Source organism: Silurus aristotelis (assembly GCF_946808225.1).
Source record: "Silurus aristotelis genome assembly, chromosome: 17".
NCBI classification, from domain to species: Eukaryota; Metazoa; Chordata; class Actinopteri; order Siluriformes; family Siluridae; genus Silurus; species Silurus aristotelis.
The window spans coordinates 11142524-11149450 of NC_139590.1; the positions used below are offsets into that span (position 1 = coordinate 11142524).

The 6927-nt window shown below is 45.0% G+C and overlaps 1 protein-coding gene across 2 annotated transcripts in view; it reads left to right on the top strand.

Annotated features, from left to right (window-relative positions):
- The first annotated feature begins 568 nt into the window (after window positions 1–568).
- The window catches only part of rai1 (retinoic acid induced 1), a 36056-nt gene continuing 29697 nt past the window's right edge, over window positions 569–6927 (top strand). For both annotated transcript variants that reach the window (XR_014537591.1, XM_083566614.1), the window contains exon 1: window positions 569–1056. The gene's annotated coding sequence lies outside the window, so the exon portion shown is untranslated. The remainder of the gene's footprint in view (window positions 1057–6927) is intronic.

Sequence of the window (6927 nt, forward strand, 5' to 3'; positions counted from 1 at the left end):
CTTCTGCAGGGGAAAAATGCGCAGAGGTTTTTTTTGCAGCTGGAGTGATGGGAAAAAGCACTGCTGATCATATAGGCTTGCTGTTGAGGTAAGGGAAGGACAGATTAAAGGATTCTGTTCTCCGCCTCCTTATTTTCATTCATGGCACAATCAAGGACACACGCAAACACACTATACTGTGATTGCTCTTGCGGTTTTTTCACACTTTTCCTTACTGGCAGCCTGCTAAAAATGTTGTAATCCTTAAAGCAACAGAGGCTGGATCATCAGTAAATGCAAGTTCCCACATGCACCCTCACGTACACATAAAAAACTTATAGCACCCTCTCGCTGAACCTAACCTGAGCAGCTTGAAACAGGCATCCATCCATCTCTTTCTCTCTCTCTCTCTCTCTCTCTCTCTCTCTCTCTCTCTCTCTCTCTCTCTCCCTACTTGACAGAGTTGGAGTGGGTGGCCGTCTGTGTTGACTGACGCCCCTTCCTCTTCTCGCTATCACAACCATACACATTCATGCTCATCTATGTCTCTCTCTCTCTCTCTCGTTCTCTGCTTCTCTTCACATTGGTTGCACAGCCTGAGAGACTTACTAGCAGAGGCAGCCCCCCCCTCCAAGCTAATTCCATTATACATTCGGTGTGGAAGTAAGGGCTGCTTTCTAATTGCTTTCTTATCCCCAGAGCCCCCCACCTCTTTCTCTCCATCTCCTCTCTCTCTCTCTCATCTATCCCTCTCTGCCCTCTTCACTCCCCACAACAGCACCCCCAGTCCCCCATCCTACACACCCCCTCCACCCGCCCCGCTCTGAACATGGCAGTGACAGCAAGCAGGAAAGCGAGATAGATAGAGCGAAAGTGTGTGTATGTGTGTGAGAGAGAGAGAGAGAGAGAGAGAGAGAGAGAGAGAGAGAGAGAGAGAGAGAGGGTGAACGAGGGAAAGAGAGAGATAGAGAGAAGGAGAGAGAGAGGAGTCTGCCGTTGACAGGGAATATCTGCTGCCATTTTTCGCCTTGCAGGAGGCGCTTGCAGGAGCAGGATCTGGGCAGAGTACTATAGCAGGTAGGCACCCTTTACTTCCTCATCATTCCAGTCTGAGCCTCATGAGCAAAATGAATGCTGGGAATTCAGGGACGATGGGCAAAATGCGCTTGATACAGGGGGGCGTGTTGGAGGACAGAGCATGCATTCGTCTGGAGGCTGGTCCACGATCAGCTTTTTTTTTTCATTACTATGTTGTTCAATGTTAAAGAAAGCATCATATCCACACCCGCTCGCCTGTGCACAGAGAATCGTATTTATTTTTCTCTTTTCAATGTCTTTCATGTGCAGACTTAAGGTTCAAGCCAAAAGCAGCATGCTGGATGTGTGTCTGTTTTGATGACGATCTCTGGTATCTGTTTTTGTATCAGCCTTGCTGTCCCGGGAGGCTGCTGGCTTGACATAGAAAAATGCACAATGTGACAAGAGCTATATTTAAGTTTATTTTTTTCTAGAGAACAGCCAGCGTTCTTGTGATATAAGGCTGACACATAACTTGCATCTCGAGTTCAAGACTTTTGTTTACATAGACCATACATAACCTGTAGGGTGCGAGGGGTGTGATTCATAGAAGCGTAAACATCAACCTAGGATGTAGTGTGTGATGTGTTATTGCAAGGTTGCATTCTGGCATTATGTTTAGGTGTTTGTGGAGAATATTGTTGTGAAAGGTTTTAATAGTGTGTATTTTTTTTCCTCATTGGAAATAGATAATGATCACATACTGACATGCAATAATGATGTAATGAAGACCTTTGGCTGATCTTTGAGGAGAGACTAGATAGCAGAAAGATTATATTAACTGAGATTAAAGTTATAATCCACCTCACTGCGAGCCATTTAGATTGTAATATAAGTAGGTGTGTGTGTATGTGTGTATATGTGTGTGTGTGTGTGTGTGTGTGTGTGTGTGTGTGTGTGTGTGTGTGTGTGTGGCACATGCACATACTGTGCCCTTGATGGGGGAGACGTGCGAGACTACGACAGCCCTAACCTATAAAACGCTGCACTGAGACTGCAGTGTCACAGCTGAGTGATATTGATGCTCCTGACAGCCTCCTGCTTCGCAAGACTGCGTTTCAGGAGAAAGGGAAGCAATTTCATGTACATGCGTGCATGTGTGTGTGTGTGTGTGTGTGTGTGTGTGTGTGTGTGTGTGTGTGTGTGTGTGTGTGTGTGTGTATGCGTGTGGTGTGTGTGTTTGTGTATGTTTGTGTGTGAAATAGAGGGATCTGGAGGTGGGAGAACAGAGAGGTGTGAGGCAGAAGGAGGCGGGTGAGTGGGAGAGAAAGAGCAAAAGAGAGAGAAGTAGGAAGGGAGGGAGGAACGGCAGAATCGATGCATGAGTGAATTAGAGCCAGTGCAGAGGCTGATATTTGCAGCGGCCACAACCACGCTGAATATGTCAACAATAAAAATTATAGGCACCAAAAAGACAAAGTTTCCATCTTAAACAGGTCCACGCTATACATAACACATAGAACACACAACACCTCATGCACACAAAAACCCCTGAATGTTTAGTGACTGCTTATACAGTTTATACATCTAAGTAGTGGTGGGGATGAGGGCTGATGCAACAAAATGAAACTGCCACCTGAGGGTCAGTATCGGGGCAGAAAGAGAATGGAGAACTCGAGAGAGGTGGATGAAGAGTTTAGAGGACATTGCAGAATGACAGGAAAAAGAGTCAAGATTAGAACACAAGGCAAGGTGAGAGGAATGGATGGAGAGCGGTAACATAAGATGACAGGAAAGAGAGAGAGAGAGAGAGAGAGAGAGAGAGAGAGAGAGAGAGAGAGAGAGAGAGAGGATGTTGTTTATCTCTGTGTCCGGTGAGCACACGCATGGTGACGCACTGCTTTAAACAGATCCATAAGGTCAGGACAGGGCAAAGCAGAGAGGAAAGGAAAGGACATAAGAAAATAGGAGCGAAGAGAAAATGAGAAAAAGGAGAAGAGAGGAAAGCGGAGAAACATAAAAGACAGGAGAGTGGAGTACAGAAAAGCAGAGGAGAGGAAATGAGAGCAAAGGAGAGGAGAGGAAAACAGAGAAGAGAAAGGGAAACCAGAGGAAAGGAAAGGAAAGGAAAGGAAAGGAAAGGAAAGGAAAGGAAAGGAAAGGAAAGGAAAGGAAAGGAAAGGAAAGGAAAAGAAAGGAAACAAAGGAGATGAGAAAAACGCAGAGAAAATAAGGCAGAGAAAGCAGTGGAGAGAAGAGAAAACCAGAGGAAATTAAAGGAAAGGAAAGGAAAGGAAAGGAAAGGAAAGGAAAGGAAAGGAAAGAAAAGGAAAGGAAAGGAAAGAAAGGAAATGATGGGAGAGCAGAAAAGAGGAGGAAGGGCCAGAGGGATGATTTTTGTCCAGATGCTGCTCCCTCAACGCTCACTAATCACGCTGTGGAACACAGAAACAAGGGAACGAAGAGAGGCAAAGCAGCACAGCAGGGGGGTTTGTACTGACTGCCTTCATTAATGGTCGCTGCTTATTCACACTGCCAAACGGACAGGAATTTCACTCGACAAATGGACTGAGATGAATTCTTTTAAAGGGTTGGTCAATGAAACAATTTAACTTTAACCACTTGTAGTTTTTAAGTACTAATACAGGAACACAGAGCTTCAAAAAGAACACATTAGCCTCCGTATGAACCCAATCACACACTGCATATGCAGTTCACATTTCATTTGTACAAAAAAAAAATCTGTATGGAACTAACCGAGACTCCACGTCCATAACGCAAATGCTGAGAACAGAAAACAGATCCGCTCTCAACAAAGCAAGGGCAAAGCAACCTGGAAACATTACACGAGGGATGAAGGAGAAAAACACTATGTTTCTGCTCAGTCATGTCAAAGCCAGGCACGTAAACAAGATAGAAAATTCTCCAATCCTCTATATAAAAATGCATATAAAACATGATTCTGAAATTTTAAAAACCAAATAAATTTAAATCATTTGTTATTAGTTTCTCTACCTGATGCTTCATTTCATTTTCTCCATCTTCTGTGTATTTATATCCCTTTAACACCTGTGCTATATATCACCTTTTCCATGTGTGCATCAGAGATTGCATGTCTGTATGCTGGTGCTGTGTGTGTGTGTGTGTGTGTGTGTGTGTGTGTGTGTGTGTGTGTGTGTGTGTGTGTGTGTGTGTGTGTGTGTGTGAGTGCATGTTTAGCATGCTGGTGCATGCCGTCAGTGGTGGCGCAGAGCACGGTGAAATCACTTGGATGTCATCCAGCTCAGTGGAAGGTCATCGGCAGCTCCTCCAAATAGATCCAGCCTTCATTTCCTCTCTGTAGCCTGCTGTATTTACCGGCTCATTGGCCCAGAACGCCTGCTGCCCTGCAAAACCACACGCACAGGCACACGCACGTGAGCACACACACACACGCGCGCGTGAGAGAGAGAGAGACCGCAGCCTCTTCAAATCCTTTTCCTTCTGTTTTTTTCAAAAAACATTTAAAGACGCCAGTGTCAGTATGGGTCTGTCAAACTTTTTTTTTTAAAGAGATTTGCTTAAGCTGTTGTCTAGCATACACCATCAATCAGTCCCATCACTGCAAATTCACCAATGACTCACATTAAGGTCCTAAGGACCTTAGCCTTTGATACTGCTTCCAAGCTAGAGGAACTCACTTTTATGTGTAACATTGCTTTAAGTTACAGGATAGGGTGTTTGTAGTGCTGCTCGGAGGCTCCATATAGGCATGATTTATTTGTGTCCCATTTCTAGCAGCAGTTACTCAGCCCTATATTATCCATATAACCTCCCCAGAGAGCGCACAGCAGCACAGCCCTATTTAGCAAACACCCGGCAGGTCCCACTAGAGCGCACTACTTTTGAGGGCATAGTAGTTGAAAACCCCTTGTTTAGTTGAAAGGAGGAGAGATGAGGCAGTGCGGGGGCATGCAGCCTTCATCAGAGCACAGACAGACAGTAGATGAGAAGAGAACTTGACTGTAAATGTGTGTGGCAAGCCTCTCTCCCTTTCGTTCTCTCTCGCTCTCTCTCTCTTTCTCTCTCTCTCTCTCTCTCTCTCTATCGCTCTCTCTCTTTCTCATCCTTTCGCGAGTTCTCGCTGATTCTTTCTCCTGCCTTCTGATCAGAGTAGAAAAGTTTTCTTCCAGCTTCAAACGCCTGTTTGAATTACGCCATGAACGACAAGAAGGGGAGTGGGCGCTTGCCCTGTGAAAAGCATCAAACCCACCTCCGTAATGAGACCCGCTCTCACTTAACAGGTGCTGTAGAGATTTTCAAGATGAGCTTTAAAAAAAGGAGCAGGTCATTAACCCTTTAAACACCCCAAAGCGGAGAGACTCTGAGACTAATATGAGCTGACACTATAAAGAGCGCCACTGACTAAGACATCCCCGGCATGCAGTGTGGATCTGGGTGCATTGTGACTAAACATGTGTGTCTGTGTGTGAGAGAAAGATAGAGTGAGAGCGAGGGTGAGAAAGAGAGGGAGAGATTAGGTAAGCCTGGGTGTCTTGTCTCAGTGAGAATGATGGAGCTCTGGCTCTCTCTGCAGTCCGGCCATGATTGGTTGACTCTAAGAAGCGCTGCATCAAATAGCCTTTTGGTGGGGGCAGGGCGTGCGAGTGCATATGTGTGCATCCGTATTTTTTGCGTCTGTATTCCGTCTGCATTTCTCCAAGTATGATCGAGAGATTAGGTTGAGTTTGCAAGTGGGCATGTGTGTGTGTGGTGTGTGTGTGGTGTGCAAGCATTTGATGGGGTTACTGGGCTTTGTGAGGGGGAGGACAGAAGCATTCTCTCTGGGGACCGCACGTAGCTGCTAGCTTCCACAGCGCACTAAAGTGGGCCATGACAACAGCCCTCTGGCTGTGTCCAGATGAGCCCTTCGCTGCCTCAGAAAGGACACAACACTCTACATCACTTCTCATGCGTTTATTGCTGCCATGCTCTATCAGTGCCAAGTCCCAGTGAAGCAATACACCCACAGTTTTTAGCCAAATCCCCCTAAACCCGCCATAAATTTAGCATACGTGTGATTACAAAAGACAACAACTTTGACAGTGAAGGGAAAACCCGTTTACTCCAAACTGACTTGACAGAAAAGGATTCACCGTCAAGATTGTAAATTCGAATTCTGACAGCCAAACCGTCCCAGAGAGCGAAATTGGCCGTGTTGCCTGGGTGAGAAGAGTGCCAAACTATTGCTTACCTGTCCATCACAGGAACATTATCCGATCACGGGGATCGGTGAGCTCGCATATGTGAGAGCATTTTCCTCTGAGCATATTGCATGGACCTGTGTTGTAGCACCTGGATGATTTCCCCTGTCTCTGAGGGAGCATGTGTTAGCCAACATGTTTTTTGAGCTGATAACCTTTGTGGTAGGTAAGAGCTGGTGCATGACTAAATAAAACTTGTAAGCTTTAGTAAATAATATTACTATTAATTATGCTTTTATTCAGCCAAAATAATAAACCACTCTTCAAAAATAACCACAGACGTCTATTAAAAGTGAGTACTAACTAATTTTGTTTTTGTTTACACCAAAAGTCTTGTCCATGGTATGGACACACATGCATAAGCTCCAGTTCCAGGTGGATATCACCTCGCATGTAAAATGAGTATTCCTTTAACTTAGGTGATTTGATTCCTCTAGGTTTCTGCTTCAGCAGGGCCAGCATCTATCTCGTGTACGGATTACAATTTTACCATTCAAAACAAAATGTCAAAGAGTCAGTACACAACGGAAAACACAGAACAGAGTGAGAAAGCGAGCACAACACAAAAACATAACGATAGTAAGAGAAGGAATAAATAGGGCTGCGTAGTGCATTATCCTCCATGGCAACCCATCAGAAGGCTACTAAAAGTGAAGTAGTGCTCTTTATATGTAGAAGTGTGTGAGTG